This window comes from Chiloscyllium plagiosum, unplaced genomic scaffold (genome assembly GCF_037043375.1).
Source record: "Chiloscyllium plagiosum isolate Xiang-an unplaced genomic scaffold, Cpla_swu_hap1 HiC_scaffold_30, whole genome shotgun sequence".
NCBI classification, from domain to species: Eukaryota; Metazoa; Chordata; class Chondrichthyes; order Orectolobiformes; family Hemiscylliidae; genus Chiloscyllium; species Chiloscyllium plagiosum.
This window is the reverse complement of record NW_028270168.1, coordinates 13,042,510-13,058,993: the sequence shown is the minus strand read 5'-3', so window position 1 is coordinate 13,058,993 and position 16,484 is coordinate 13,042,510. Positions and strand designations below refer to the sequence as shown.

At 39.0% G+C, this 16,484-nt stretch overlaps 1 long non-coding RNA gene across 1 annotated transcript in view; it reads right to left on the bottom strand.

The window, feature by feature from the left end:
- Positions 1–16,484, bottom strand: part of LOC122563529 (uncharacterized) — a 41,785-nt gene that overhangs the window by 21,607 nt on the left and 3,694 nt on the right. The window contains exons 2-3 of the long non-coding RNA XR_006315626.2: positions 14,128–14,194; positions 5,358–5,469 (exon numbers count right to left, since the gene is read on the bottom strand). This is a non-coding gene — a long non-coding RNA (uncharacterized LOC122563529). The remainder of the gene's footprint in view (positions 1–5,357; positions 5,470–14,127; positions 14,195–16,484) is intronic.

Here is a 16,484-nt window from a genome sequence, read left to right as displayed (position 1 = left end):
TACATTGGTGACACCAAGCAGACATTACAACAATGGATGAATGGACACCACACAACAATCGCCAGACAGAAATGTTCCCTCTCAGTGTGGGAGCACTTTAATAGTCAGGGACATTCGGCCTCAGATCTTCAGGTAACTATCCTCCAAGGCAGACTTCAGGATATGAAACAACAGAGTGACTGCGCAGAGACTGATAGCCAATTTTAGTACCCAAGAGGATGGCCTCAACTGGGACCTTGGGTTCATGTCACATTACAGGTGACCCCAATACACTATACACTCTTTCACACATTCACACTCACACACGTACAAATACATGCACATTCTTACATACACACACAGGACCTCTCTCAGACACACACATACACCCTCTGAGAGGTGCACACATGCAAACACACAATCTCATTTACTCTCACTCTCACACTTACTTGCACACACTCACATGCACACACACACTCTTTCCTCCCCCCAACACGCACACACTCTCTCCCTCACATGCACATGCATACATATATAAGTCTTTGGGGTGAATTTGCATTTGCATAATTGTAATTGCAGATACATTCTATTTTGTTCAAAAATCACACAATCTGCAGACAGTCAATGCAGGCAGTTAATCCATGTAACATTTTATAATTTTCTATTGTGGAAATAGAACCAGTCTGACTCAAGATTCAGATACAGACAGACTCTAACCTCACACTTTTAATGCATTGTCTGAGCTGAGATGTTACTATTTTTTCATGAAACCTTCAGTTATCTCGAGAATGTGATTTGAAAGAAGTTCTGGGATTTACATACTGATGAACCAAAACCTGCATCCCATTCTAAAAGATGAAAGACTTAACAGCAATCTAGGTTTGTTCAATAAATCAGTTATACGCATGACACTGTGATCTTTTGTTATAAATTCTGTGTCTTATGATTCTGCTCCACAGCTAGCTATTGAAGGAACAGCACTCCAAAAGCTAGTACTTCCAAATAAACCTGCTGGACTACAACCTGGTGTTGTGTGATTTTTAACTTTGTCCACCCCAATCCAACACCGGCCACCTCCACATCATCTCTTTTTAACATGCAACATGTTTGTAGGCAAAACTAAATTGCATAGGGACCTTCTTGGCTATTCTGAAGTTGTGTTTAACACTAATTTGTGGATGCCCATTGCAATTTGACTGCATCTACCCATTAATGAAAAGAGTTGGTGGAGGAATCCTGCACACAAGCTTCAGTAAGAATGACCTAAGTATATCAAGTATATCCCAAGACATTGTGGGAAGCTAGGGAAGAAATTGAAAGGCCCTTAGTAGAGATATTTGTATCATTGCAGTCATGGGTAAGGTGCTGGAAGGACATGGAGGTTGACTAATGTTGTGCCAGTACATAAGAAATGCTGCAAGGAAGAGTCAGGGAACTACCGTCTGGTGAGACTAATGTCAGTGGTGGGTAAGTTGTTGGGAGGGGATTCTGAGAGACAGGATCTAGGTGCATTTGGAAAGGCAAGGATAATCAGCATGGTTTTCTACATGAGTTTTTTGAAGAGGTGACAAGGAAGATAGATGAAAGCAGAGCAGTAGACATTGTCTACATGAACTTCAGCAAAGTCTTTGACAAAGTTCTACATGTTAGACTGCTGAGTAAGGTTAGATTATATAGGATCCATGGAGAGCTAGACAATTGGATACCAAATTGGCTCAAAAATAGGAGACAGAGGGTGGTGCTGGAAAGTTGTTTTTCAGACTGGAGGCCTAAGCAGTGGTGTGCCGCAAGGATTGGTCTGGGTCCATTGTTGTTTGTCATTTATATAAATAATTTGGTTGAGAATATAGGATTCCAAGAAGATGGTGACAAAGTAAGATGCTCCAGGCAGAGCTGTTCTTGTCACTTCCTTTTCCTTTTCCTTTCTCTTTTTTCCTCCTTGCAGCAGCTCCTCCCCACCCCCACAACTTTTAACATCTGAAACAAATGGAGGTGAGACAAAGGGAGATGAGTTGTGGGGTGAGTGGGGAACAGAGTCAGTGTGGGCCAAGCTGGTAGCCGAGTCGCGGATGGAAATGGAGCGTGAGCAGAGCGAGTATAGGCTGGCCAGTGGGGGGGGGAGGGGACCAAGTCCTGGAGGTGACTCCAGGACAGAGGGGATGCCTTGTCTTCTGAAGCCTGAAGACCTTGGACTCAGTGGAAAAGGACTATAACTTGAGTAGTTTAAAGACACTTTTTATTCTCATTCTGGATGTTTAAACTCCGTATTCCCATGCTTGTCTATTTTTCTTTCTAATATATCAATTCTGTCACAATACTTAAAGTATCTGTACCTAGGTACCCTGTATCTAAGATGGCATGGAGAGGCGACATTACAAACTTTTCACTGCACTCATTCAAGTGCGCATGACAATAAAGGCTATTCTATTCTAGGAAGTATGGTTAATGCGCTCGCCACAATTGATGGTATAGTGGACAGTGAAGAAGGTTATCTCAGAGTACAATGGATCTTGATGAACTGGGCCAGTGTTCTGAGGAATGGCAGATAGAATTTATTTCAGAAAAATGTGAGGTGTTGCATTTTGCTAAGACAAACCAGGGCAGGACTTATACAGTTCATGTAGGTCTTTGAGGAGTTTTGTTGAAAAAAGAGACCTAGGGGTGTTCATACATAGCTCCTTAAAAGTGATGTAACAGGTAGATAGGGTGGTGAAGAAGGCCTTTGGCACCTTTGCCTTTATCAGTCAGAGCACTGAGTACTGGAGTTAGATTGTCATGTTACAGCTGTACAAGACATTGGTAAGGCCACATTTGGAGAACTGCATATAATTCTGTCGCTCTACTATGGAAGGATGTTATTACACTGGAAAGGATACAAAAAGGTTTACCAAGGATGTTACCAAGACTGGAAGGTTTGAATTATAAGGAGAGGCTGGATAGGCTGGAACTTCTCTTCCTGAAGTGTAGGAAGCTGACGGTAGGTCTTATGGAGATGTATAAAATCATGAGGGGCATAGATAAGGTGAATAGCCAAGCTCTTTTCCGTCAGATAGGGGAGTCCAAAACTAGAGGAATTGCTTTAAGGTGAGAGGAGAAAGATTTAAAAGAGGCCTGATGGGCCATATTTTCACACAGAAGGTGGTGCATGTGAACGAGCTGCCAGAGGAAGTGGTTGAGTTGGGTACAATTACAACATTTAAAAGGCATCTGGACAGGTACATGGATAGAAAACGTTTAGAAGGATATGAGCCAAACAGAGGCAAATGGGATTAGTTCAGGTTATAAAACCTGGTCAGCATGGACGAATTGGCCAAAGGGCCTATTTCCATGCTCCATGACTCTGACTTATGATGTAGAAACAAGGAATAGTGCTATAAAGACTTGGGAAATTGGTGAAAGGAGTGAGATAAATTCTTCAAATACATAAAGGAGAACTTTCTTCATGAGACTGCAAAGGATCTTATTTCTATCGGGGAGCAATTGGGCAACAGTGATCAGAATATATTGAGTTTGGAGTAATTATGGAAAAGAGAACAATCAAAAGGTTACATATAAATGTGGAAGAAACTGTGTGAAAAGGAATTTGGCCCAGATGGGTTGGAAACAAAGATTAAGTGGCAAATCAGTAAATGTGAAACTGAAAGTCTTCAAGCAAGGAGGTAATTCAGGGACAGACTAATTGAATTTTAAAATTACACCCAAAACTAGAACTTGCTGGTCATGTAATTAAAATAGAACAAAAAAGCTTTTGATTGCTGTTAATAGAGAAAGTGAAGCGAAAAAGATTAGAGAAAAACTCTATGTATTTTATAAACAAAGAATAAAGGATAGTCAAATGAAATGTTGACCTGAATAGGATTAAAAAGGAAATCTGGTGGAGGTATTGATGATGATCTTCAGTATGACATATGGTTTGGTGCTAAATTAGTACTTTGTATCTGTCTTTACATGGGAAAAATCCTGTTAATGTCAAAGAAAAAAATGAAGAGGTATTGGATAAGATAACAAAAAGTGGAGGTACTCAAAAGACTGAGGATACTCTTTAGAAATGCCACCTGATTTTGGCAGAACATGTACAAGGTTGTTGAGGGTGATAGGGTGAAGACAGTGGAGGGTCTACCTACAATCTTTCAATCATCTGTGGATATGGAAGTAATGTTGATCCCAGAGGATTTCAGAACAAAACTCTGTTAAGAAGTGAGAGAAACAAACCAGCCTCAGTGTTGAGGAAACGTGCAGAGTCTATATTCATTAACTGCCACTTGAAAGACCATGACTTATAGCCAACATGGATTTTTTTATAAGCAAATCATTTTTAATAATTTGAACTTCTTCAATAAAGTAATGAAGGCTTGTAAAAATAGTACAGTTGATGTGCATTTGGATGTTGAAAATGCATTTGATAAGATGTCAGAATGAGCTTTGACTTTGTCAACAAATTTGTGACATAAAGGGGGAGTGACTGAATATTTTGTTGAGTACGAGATGAAGCAGGTGGTAATGGTGAATGGTTGTTTATTAGACTGGATGGAAGTATACAGTAATATCTTTCATTTATGTGTGGATTAGGAGCAGTGTTCTTTATATCTTAATGATTTGGATTTGGAAAAAGAATGTGAAACACCATGAAGTATTGGTGTTTAGGGGACATCAATCATGAATAAAATGGGCACATGCATGAAGAAGAAATTCATTCCTGGGAAGAATGAAGTGATTCATTTTGGTAAGAACAATGAGGAGTGATGATATAAATGCTACAATTTAAAGAAACCGCTGGAATAGAACTCCAATGGGTGTACACACAAGTCTTTGGAGGTAGCAAGAAGAGTCAGGGAAGACTCTTAGGCTGATTCAGTCTTTCTCAATACAGTAGACCACCATAATATCTTTGGTTATTGCTCTGATAATCACATAAAGGCAATTTATGTAAGAAAATTATTGACAATCAGAATGAAGGACAGCAAAATAATACAGTCCACATGGTCAGCAGAACACAAGAGACTTTCCACCCTGTTAAGGTACAGTCCAAAAGGAAGGTGGATTGATTAACTGAAGGATGGAGCTGTGTTTCACCCAGCATATACCTTTAATATATCTGTTCCAGTACTTGGTATAGACAACCATTTAAATAGGTATCTCAGGTGCCAATATGAGAGCATTTGCTGAGGCAAGTTTCTACGATTGACAACTTGGTTCCAAGTCTTTGGGCAGAAATCAGATCATCAACATCAGAAAAACCTACAGAAGATAACTCTTCCATTTTTACTATGTTTATAAAATTGTTTGGTTGACATATGGCAGCTGGAAATGATAAGCATGTATTAAAAGACAATGCTATTATGTTTACACAATGATGTTAATGACACTCATATTCTCACCTTCACTTCGTGAGCTTTGATGTTCAGCTTTTCATTCATGAGCATCTGGATCAACCCAATGCAGAAGATGAAATTTGATGTTTAGGATGGTACTTGGCTGCAATCCTTCTGCCTGATCATAATGGCAAAATGCAATCAAACATGAAAAATCAAGTAACAACAATGTACTGTTTGAAAGATAGGTGGAAGGAGATTTAAATGTACTCTTCAAACATAATTGGATAAATACTACATTTAAAAAGGAACAGTAGTCAGGATTATGTAGAAAAAGTAAGGAATGGTTTGGTTATTTATCATTATTAATTATTTGGCCAGGTATTTCAATGAGAATGCCTGTTTCCATTCTGTAGATTTACTGCTTTTTATATGTTTTTTTTCTAATATAGCCAGTGCTTTTCACCATTAGAGTTAGGCAGAAAAACAGCAACAGCAACATCTCCCTCCATTCTTGACAGTTATGACATTCATGGATTGTTTTTTAGCACAGTCAAGACATCTGAAGCCCAGGCACTTAGAGCTAAGATCCACAAACAGTCGGTATGCATTGGAAGGAGCCCTTTGAGGATTCTTCTCATTTGAGACTCAGTCCTCGAGCTGAATGGTCTCCAACAAATTCCAAAGCATGCCACCTGCCACATTCTTAGCACAACCCTATCATATTATAAGATTGTAAAGGAATCTGACAGCTAACAATCAACAAGGCTGATGGTGCAAACACAATGCTGGCCGAAATACTAAACTGAGTGAACCAAGATTCCAGCTCCTGTACACCAACCATAGATAATTTTCTAGTTGAAAATATGTTGCTGGAAAAGCGCAGCAGGTCAGGCAGCATCCAAGGAGCAGGAGAATCGACGTTTCGGACATGAGCCCTTCTTCAGGAATCAGGATGCTGCCTGACCTGCTGCACCTTTCCAGCAACACATTTTCAGCTCTGATCTCCAGCATCTGCAGTCCTCACTTTCTCCTAGGTAATTTCTCAATCAACCTGTTCAGGTATGTTATTTCACAACTCTAAAGCCAATGGGACTTGAACACAGACCTTCTGTCTCATAGGCAGGCCCACTATCACTGTCCCACAGCAGCCCGTGGATGGCAAAAGGTATGTTGGCCTTCATAGCGAGAGGATTTGATGCAGAAGCAGAGATGTTTTGCTGAAATTGTACAGGGCCTTGGTGAGACCACATCTGGAGTATTGCGTGCAGTTTTGGCCTCTTTGTCTGGGGAAGGATGTTTTAGCTGTGCAGGGAGTGCAACAAAGGTTTATTAGACTGATTCCTGGAATGGCAGGACTGACATATGAACAGATACAGGACTATATTCACTGGAGTTCGGAAGAATGATGAGGAACCTCAAAGAAACCTATGAAATTCTAAAGTGACTACACAGAATAAACACAGAAAGGGTGTTCAGAAGACTAGGGAATCCAGAGCCAGGAGTTACAGTCTAAGAATACAGGGCAGGTCACGTCGGATTGAGATGTGAAGAAATTTCTTCACCCAGAGACTGGTGAGGTGTGAAATTCTCTGCTACAAAAAGCAGTTGAGTCTATGATCAATTTTAAGGCGATAGATATAGTCCTTAGGAAGAAAGAGATCAAAGGGGATGGAGTGAAAGTGGGAACAGGGTACTGAGAAGGATGATCAAGCATTATCATATTGAATTGAAGAATGGCTTTAAAGGGCTGAGTTGCCTACTCCTGCTCTTATTTTCAATGTTTTCCAATGCAGTGATGGTTGCCAACATTCATCTGCCTGTAACCAGTCACACCAGCAAATAAAAAAGAATGCCACATTATATCAGTATAACAAAAAGGCTATTCAACAGTCATCAGAAGCATCAATTTGCAAAGAAATTTATGGATGGATTATTATTGTTAATTGCTGCTGTGTTCTCTTACAATTTAGTGTGAGAAATTGTTGTGGTCTGTTTACTTTGTTCCTGCTTGGAAGATATGTTTGCTTTTGTCACATTCAATCAAGTGCAGCTCTCTCATCTTTCTCACTTATAGACTGTAATACTCCTCCTGGTGGTGCCCAATTGCAGCCAATATTAAAACACAACAAAGGACCACTCTTGACATTTACAGTATATATGACTTCATCTTCCTCATCTGGAAGGAGGAGGAGTGGATGCCTGACGATCTCTGAGATGCTGCAATTGTGACCACCTTCGATCTCTGAGATGCTGCAATTGTGACCACCTTCGATCTCTGAGATGCTGCAATTGTGACCACCTTCAAGTCAATTTATGTTAACTCCAAAGGTAACCCCTGTTGTCTGAGCTCCATTGCAGCAAGCAATTACCAGTAAAGCAGATGATTCCGACCGGTGGGGATTTTGCAGAAGATACATCCATGAAGGTGCCTAACACTTTGAGTGTTTCTGACAGGTCCAAGTAGAGGTCAAGCACAATAGCGAAAAGAACATGTTTAAACTCAAACATTTCATCCATGTATTCCTTTAAATTCCTCCTACCACTGCTGTGGCCAGGCATGCGAATAAAGCATTGCAATGTTAGTCACCTCAGGATGCATAGCTCTACAGTGAAAGAAAATCATCCTCAGATTCAAGGGACTGCCTGGGAAAAATTTATAGGGTTGTAATGTCTGACGTAGGAATTGCAAAACATTTTGATGCAATGTATTTAGATGATATAGCTTACGTACAATGGTTTTATTTTCCTAAAGTGGTTTCCTACAGTTCTTAAATCTACATCATTGTTTGGATGTACATTCAAGCTAGTTTATATTGAAATCATATCTGTTGCAACATAACATTAGAACCTGGAGTCGTTATTGAAGTGTCAAACTGAGCTAGAAAGAGTATTGTTACAAAGATATTGTTAACATATTTTGCTGGGAGGCAGTGCCATAATCAATCATGAATTGTCTGACATCTTGCTTCAGTAACCTCACTTTAAAACTGATTGGGTGTACCTGGCCTCAGAACTCATCCAATTGTCACCAATGTTAATACAAAACAGATTTTCCAACAGGGGTCACTTTCAAGTAAAGAAATGAAGCAACCCTTGCTTTACTGTTATTCTTCAACCCCTTTGTAATGAAAGCTGATACAAAAGTACCTTTCAAAGTGCTAGACATACCTGTATGTTAAGTTTATGATTCACTTAGAACAGTACCCAAATCCTTACAATTATCAATATTTCTCAGTCTGTCACCTTTCAAAGAATTCTGCTATTTTTGACCTAAGTGAAAAACCTCATATTCCTTCAATGCTATGTATCATATTTGTGCCTATAACCTATAGCCTTTATCTCTGCAGCCTCTCATGTCCTCCACACAATCTTTTTTCTCATCTTACTCAGTATTACCAACAAAGTTGGAAACATCACAGGATCCCATCATTTAAGTCATTCATACTGCTTCTAAACAGTTGAAGTACAAGAACTAATCTTTGCAATACCTCATAATTTACTATCTATTCATCTGAAAATTATCAATTTTTTCAAAATCTGTTTTCTGACTGTTAATCAATTCTTAATTCAATTGTAATATATCACCCAGAGTCCCAATAACTCTGTAACAAGAGATAATGTATCTCATCTTGTCATTTAATTGTAATACTATTGCTGAATCCCCCATTATCAACCTCCTGAGAATTATCATTGACCAGAAACTGAACTGGACTAGACATGAGTACTGTGGCTATAAATGCAAGCCAAAGGCTAAACATTCTACAACTCAGTTTCTGACTCCCCAAAGCTGGTACACTATTTATAAGGCACAGGTCAGGTGTGGTTGAATACTCCCCACTTGTCTGAATGAATGCAGCTCCAGTAACACTCAAGAAGCTCAATACCATCCAGGACAAAGACATTCACTTGGCTTGCATCCTATCCACCAACCCAAACATTCATATCCTTTACGACCACAGTGGCAGGAGTGGGTATTATATTCAAGATGTGCTGCAGTAATTCACCAAGCCTCCTGCGTCAGCACCTTTCAAACCTGCGACATCTATCACAATGAAGGACAAAGGCAGCCAATATGTGAAGAAACTGCCGCCTGTAAGTTCCCCTCCAAGTCACACACCATCCTGACTTGGAACTATATCACTGCTATGTCACATATCTGGAAACTTGCTCCCTAAGAGTAATGTGAATGTACCTACACCACAGGTAGCAGTTCAAGGAAACAGCTCACCACCACCTTTCCAAGGGAAAGCCAGTAACTCCCATAAATGCAGGAATTTTTAAATTATTTATAACTTCTTGTGTCACACCTTTTGAACACTCAAGGGCATTGCATCCTCTGGTTCTCTATTATCTGAATAATAGAGTAGAAATACAAAAATAGTACTTTGTCATAATTACTACTGAAGGTAATCTCACTAATTGACAAATAGAAAAGTTTGCAATAATTCATTATAAATCATTAATCAGCAGACTCTTTGTCACCAATGTTCACTACTCCTCTCCTCATGAATTCCTGTGGGGGTTTGATTTTATCAATAGCTCACCCAACTGGACATTCTTTGGATGCAAACTATGCAATGAATGTTGGCTGGTTACAAATATCACAAGCAGTTTATAGGAAATGATTTTTTTCCCCGAAACTCAATTCTTTCCTGAAATTATCTTGGATATAATCGGCTTCATTTCTGCTACCTTTAGCAAAATAAGAAAACAGATTAATTCTCTTCCACTGAGCTCAATAGGAACATCCTTACTGCTCAGAATATCAAATAACTTGGAGAGAGGAAGAGATTATTGCATGCTTCTTGATAAATGAAATCAGAAGAGTGAAACACAATGACTTGCAAGCATTGTTGCATCTTCAATTGCCTTGTAGAGATTAACTCATAAATCTATATTATTGCACATGGACTTAAACGATTTCTTATATTTAGGGACACATTAGGCAGACAAAACATGTTAACATCTGTTTTCTATAGCTAGATTTTCCTGGAACAAGTTGCTACGTTGAAGCCAGAAGCTATATCTTGAGGGGGTGCCACTCCACATTCAATATGGCTGACTAGGAATCTGATCTGCCTGTTATGTCCACCATTGACATGATGGATGACTTTGCAGATTGACAATCAGTCGTTTGGCTGCATATGAACCCTTGTTCTATGGTCATCAGGTCATGCGATTAGACTTGAACGTGATCTCTTGGCTCAGAGATAGAGACACTACCCATAGCACCACAAAATTTCAATATTGTACATGCCAGGCATGATATTATAAATTCAAAATAATTATCTATGTTTAGTTTCAGGATTTGTTTGTAACCCATCAAAACCTTGGTTCAGTAGTGCTGTGATTATCATTACATTTATGTCAGAAAATTACTGGTAAATTAAAGGAAATGCCAGCTGGTAGTCAAGTTTAATAAGGTTCAGGGGTACAACTTTTTAATTTACATTCATTTGTGATTAAATTACAGAAAAAATGACATTTTACTCTTTAAATCTTCGGACATCTTCCTAAGTGTCTTTTAAGTGCTGATTATTGTTTGCAATATTTATCCCTCAGCTTATGCAATTAAAACAACTTAGTTTGTAAGCAAAATCACTGTCATGTTTCTCAGTATTACAATTACTACATTTTTCAATGTTCTTTCTTGGCTGAAAAGCACTTTAGGCATCCTTTATAAAATTCTCTTGTAGGGCTTGGGCATTGCCGGCAAGCCAGCATTTATTGCCTGTCCCTAGTTGCCCTTAAGAAGATGATAGTGAGTTGCCTTGTTGAATTACTGCAATCAATGTGCTGTTGGAAGACCCACAATGCTATTTGTGAGGGAATTCCAGGATTTTGACCCAGTGACAATGAAGGAATGGTGATATATTTCCAAGTCAAGATAATGAGTGGCTCAGTGAATTTGGAGGTGGTGGTATTCCCATGCATCTGCTGCCCTTATTCTTCTAGAAAGAAGAGGTCATGAGTTTGGAAGGTACTGTCTAAGGATCTACGATGAATTTCTCCAGTGCATCTTGTAGATGGTACACACTATGGCTACTGAACGTTGGTGGTTGAGATAGTGAATGTTTGCAGATGTGGTGCCAATTGGGGGATGCTTTGTACTGAATGGTGTCAAGCTCCCTTTAGTGTTGTTGGAGTTGCACTCATCCAGGCGAAAGTGGGTACTGCATGCTGGAGATTAGAATCAAGAGTAGAGTAGTACTGGAAAAGCACAGCATCCGATTCCTGATGCAGGGCTTTTGCTTGAAACGATTTCCCTGCTCCTCGGATGCTGCCTGACCTGCTTTGCTTTTCCAGCACACTTTAATCTTGACACTGCACTCATCCAGATAAGTTGGGACTGAGGTCATGTATAGTATATAAATGTAGAATTTTCTTTTAGCTTTATCTGTATCTCTAAGGGAAACATTGTTTACTGTCTGAAGTATCAATATTATTTTGCAAAAATAAATCAATTAAAATAACATAATAATTGCATGCTTGGTTTCTTCTCTAGTGGATTTTTCTTTCTCCTCACTTCTTTCTCACGATTCCAGGTGTGGCTTGATTAATGCCTTGTATAGTTTTAGCAACATATCCCTATTTTTATTCTCAATTTTTTTAAAAATGTAACTGAAATGTGAAATATCATCTCATAACAGTCCATTTTCCTTCCCTGTTACTTGCTAAACTTCAAATTTTTTTATGATTCATGCACAAGGACCCCCAAATCCCACTGCACTGCAGCTTTCTGCAGTCATTCCCTTTAAATAATATTCAGCTAATCTGTTCTTCATAGAATCCCTACAGTGTGGAAACAGTTCATTTGGCCCACTGAGTCTTCACTGACCCTCCGAAGAGCATCTCACCCAGACCCCCCCCCCCACCCTTGTAATTTCTTGAAGGGCTTTACCCCGAAACGTCAATTTTCCTGCTCCTCGGATGCTGCCTGACCTGCTGTGTTTTTCCAGCACCACTCTAATCTAGACTCTTGTTTCCAGCATCTGCAGTCCTCACTTTTGCCTGTAATTCCTGTGGCTAACCCACCTAACCTGCACACTTTAGCATGGCTAATCCACCTAACCTGCACATCTTTGGTTTATGGGGAGAGACCAGAGCACCCAGCCAAACCTACACAGACACGGGGAGAATGTGCAAACTCCACATAGACACTCACCCAAGGCTGGAATCGAACCTGGGTCCCTGGAGCCATGAGGCAGCAGTGTTAGCCACTGAGCCACTGTGCCATCCCAGTGGCAAAGTGCACACTGCCAAAGTGCATACCTAACATAATTCTAAGGAAGTACCTTGATTACCAATGTAAATATAAGAATTTATAACAAAAAGAATTATGGTAAGAATAAGACATTAGCATAATTGGGGTGTGTATTTAGTGATTTAAAATGTGGGTAGGCTATTGTCATGACTCACTGTTGTAGTGTGCTGGAAATCAGGCCTCACTATTCCTGAAGTCATGAAAAATGTAAAGATTTAATGAGATTATACAAAAATCCCAGTTTGCCTCAGACTATCTGCTTCCCAGGTGAAAAGCAAACCTCCAACAGGATTTAAAAAATCATAATAGTAAACTTTAGCAAGAACAGTAAAGGAATACAATTCTAATTTATGTATCTGAAACTTTACCCCTTGTTAACCATTCACAGACAGACACACAAAGAAAATAACACATTATGAGTATGTGTGGTGGGAAATAGAGGAACATACTTCTACATCATCAGCCCAAAATCACACAACTGGGTGGGTTGGCCTTCTGATCCTTAATTCTTCAATGATGCCTTGATGTTACCTACAGTGATGATCAGCTGTGGTTCACTGGTTGCATGGATGGACTTGGGATCTTTGTTTCTATCTTTGGGCTTTAAAATGATATCTTTCAGTACCTTTGAATGTTTTTTCCTGCTCTTTTGATTGAAAATTGTAGAGTAACTTTACAAAGAAATGGGAATGAGAAAGGTTGATGCAACTAGTTCATGATGTCCCTTGCTTTTCTCTGTCTGATTCACTCCTTTCACAGACTGTATTAAAACTACAGCCTGACCTATCTGAGGTTTGTATCCACGCTGAGCTCTTCTGAACCCAATGATGCCAATTGAAAGACTGTCTGGACAGAACTGCCCTGGATATACCAAGATGGTACCTGATAACACTATTTAACATGTATGCTAGTTTCACTTAGAATCATAGAGATATATACAGCATGGAAACAGACCTGTCAGTCCAACTCGTCCATCCCAACCAGATATCCTAAATTAATCTAGCCTGTGACTGCAGATACACAGCAATGTGGTTGCTTCTTAACTACTATCTAGGCAAATAGAGATGGGCAACAAATGCTGGCCCGGCTAGAAAAGCCCATATCTCGTAAGTGAATTAAAACAAGTGCTTCAATTCATTTTATCAGTAAGTTTTCTCTATCAAAATGGCATATTGAAATGTATCTGACTCAGAGTGTTGTTATATTCAATGACAGGTGCATAGTGTTTCACAAGTGTATCAGGATTCTGCCAGATGTGGACAGGGTTTCACATGATATTGGAATCCCGTCTGCAATTCACAAAAATAAAACCGTGATCAGCAAGTTCATTGGATGAAATAATTCAACTCCCACACATTTACAGTCTACAGGAGAAACTGTATGAATCCTCAGTTGAATCTACGTAAAATAGTTGAAGTTTGAAGGATAATCAATAAATTAGAATCGTGTTTTCCAGCTTCAGAATTTTAGATTATCAGATAATAAACGTCCACATAAATGGCTAAAATCAAACGTTATATTTCACAGAATTGAAATAAAATGGTTTAAGATTCTCATATTGTTAATTACCTTTCAGGTGACTGGGCATTTTTGGATAAACCTTAGACGATATCCATATAATGAATTGGATCAGAACCTGTTCAGAATATTTAATTTTATTAATTCAGATCTGTGTAATATTACAGCAAAATATGAAATGCTTCACTCTGAAATTAAAAATTGTGAGACTTTTCTGTACCACGTATTTGTATTTCTTTCAGTATTTAATCCAACTTTGGTAACATATGTCACGTTTATACAAAGGATTCCCACATCACCCTTTGGGCATGAGAGCCTTTGTCCATCACCAGGTTGAGGAGAAGTTTGGAACAGTCCACCCAGTTTTCCTTCTCTACAAACTCAGTGATTTCCTGCAAAGAATAATCAGTAATAGATTGTATTGTGGATTGCAAGATAAACGTTGTGAATGAGAAGGAAAGGATCTCCTCAGACATAGGATTCTCCAGTTATATTGAGCCGGGAAAGCAGTCACTGTACCATATTCTGATCCATGGTGAATATGAGTGAGTATACTATAAATGTCTTCTGGAAAGATGGGATCTGAATTAGGCCATTTTGCCCTCGAGCATGATCTATCCATCAACTTTATCTCAGAATTGTTTTCAGGACAGCAAGCAGTTCCTAGGCTAGTTACTGATCCATTCTGATCAAGAGTGAAACAATGAAGAACAAAAGTGGGATATTCAGCTCATTGAACCTAATCTGTTCATCATTTAAAATTATGGCTCAGGTCAATGACCTTTTTTCTAGAAAACATTTCAGTTGTTGGCCTCATACCTTGTGCAAAGGCACACGGGTCATTGTTTAGGACAATTATTTCAGCTCCAGGCCATCACCGTAACAGTTTCTTAGCATTGTGCCCTGGGACCAACTCTTCTCAACTATGTGCAGCAAGCCCTGGATGACAGCCTGGATTGGGTTGACAAGTGGGAAGTAATGCTCATGGCACAGAATTGTCAACTGATCACTTTCTGCAATAACAGACAACGCTACCATCTTCTTTCTCATTCAATGGCCTGATCATCTCTGATTCACCCACTAGTACACTAAGCCTGATTCAAACTCAGCCACCACTGATCAGGTAGAGATATGAGGAAGTGCATAAGTTTAGAGGGAACACAGATTTTGCTTAGAAAATGTCTATCCGAATCTGTATATGCTTATGCTCTACTTTGTCGAACTCAATATCATTCCCCTGTGTTATCTGACTTGTGATTAAAGTGCTGATTTGTTGCAGGTTCTATCTCTGCATGTGTACATTCTTGTAGGAAATAGGATGAATTTGATTGTTCCATCAGTTCAGACGTTAAAACTGAATTCACCAGGATCTTTATTTTAAACTGTGAGCAAGGCATTTTAAAAATTACTGATTGTCTTGTAAGAGTTAAAATTAGCCTTGGAGCCTTAAGGAAATCTGGCAGAAAATCAACGTGAACTTTTCAAACCATTAACTTAAATACACCAGCATTCATCAAAAAAGTAAGGTTAAACATTTAAAAAATTAACAAAAAAGATCAGTTAAGGTGGAAGATGTAAATAAAAACAATAAATATGGGAAGCTCTGTCCTATTTTCTGCTATAAAATGTTGAAGATTTTATCAAAACTCTGAAAGCTAAAATAGTTTTTACACTAGATCAAAATAGTTTTCACACTAGATAATTTGAACATGGGATCATCTGGGTACAATCCAAGCCTCTCAAGCTACATTGGTTGGTAATGTGTCCCTGTTCCTCCCTAAGTGAATTGACAACACAAGCTTTCAAGAAAAGCTGTCCAAATGTGAATGTCAGCACAAGTATGCAGGAGGGTAACAATGCAATTTCTTAATTTGGGGAAAGGCTTTGAAACCTTGTCTCTTTTTAAAGATATCTGTGGAGTGCCACATACGGAATATTCATAATCTGTTAATCATGCTAAATGGTTGTGATTTTTAAGCGCTGCATTGAATCCAGATTGTTGAACATAACATGCAAGAGATGGTGAGGAACACTCTCTGATCAATACCTACAGAGTTTTCTTTGTAATATACAGTATACTGTAATTTATTGAGTAAACTCAGCTGTGGGGATTTGAGCAGAGTGGGGCAGGGCTTTCCCTGTTCCATCAACTTCATATGGTGCCACATTCACTGAAGTTAAAAGTATGTAAATCTTTGTTTCAACATACTGCTCTCATGATTCCATTTGCTGAGCAGTGCAGAAATTGCAGATTCAAGGTGACATATGTGCTACAAGGATGAGAAGGCGAAGTAACAATAAAGGAGACAGTGGTAATGTGAATGGACTAACCATTGAGTTCTAGGCTAATTGTCTGGGGACAGGCCCAAATCCCGTCTTGACAGTTGGCAGATTTTGAACTCAATAGA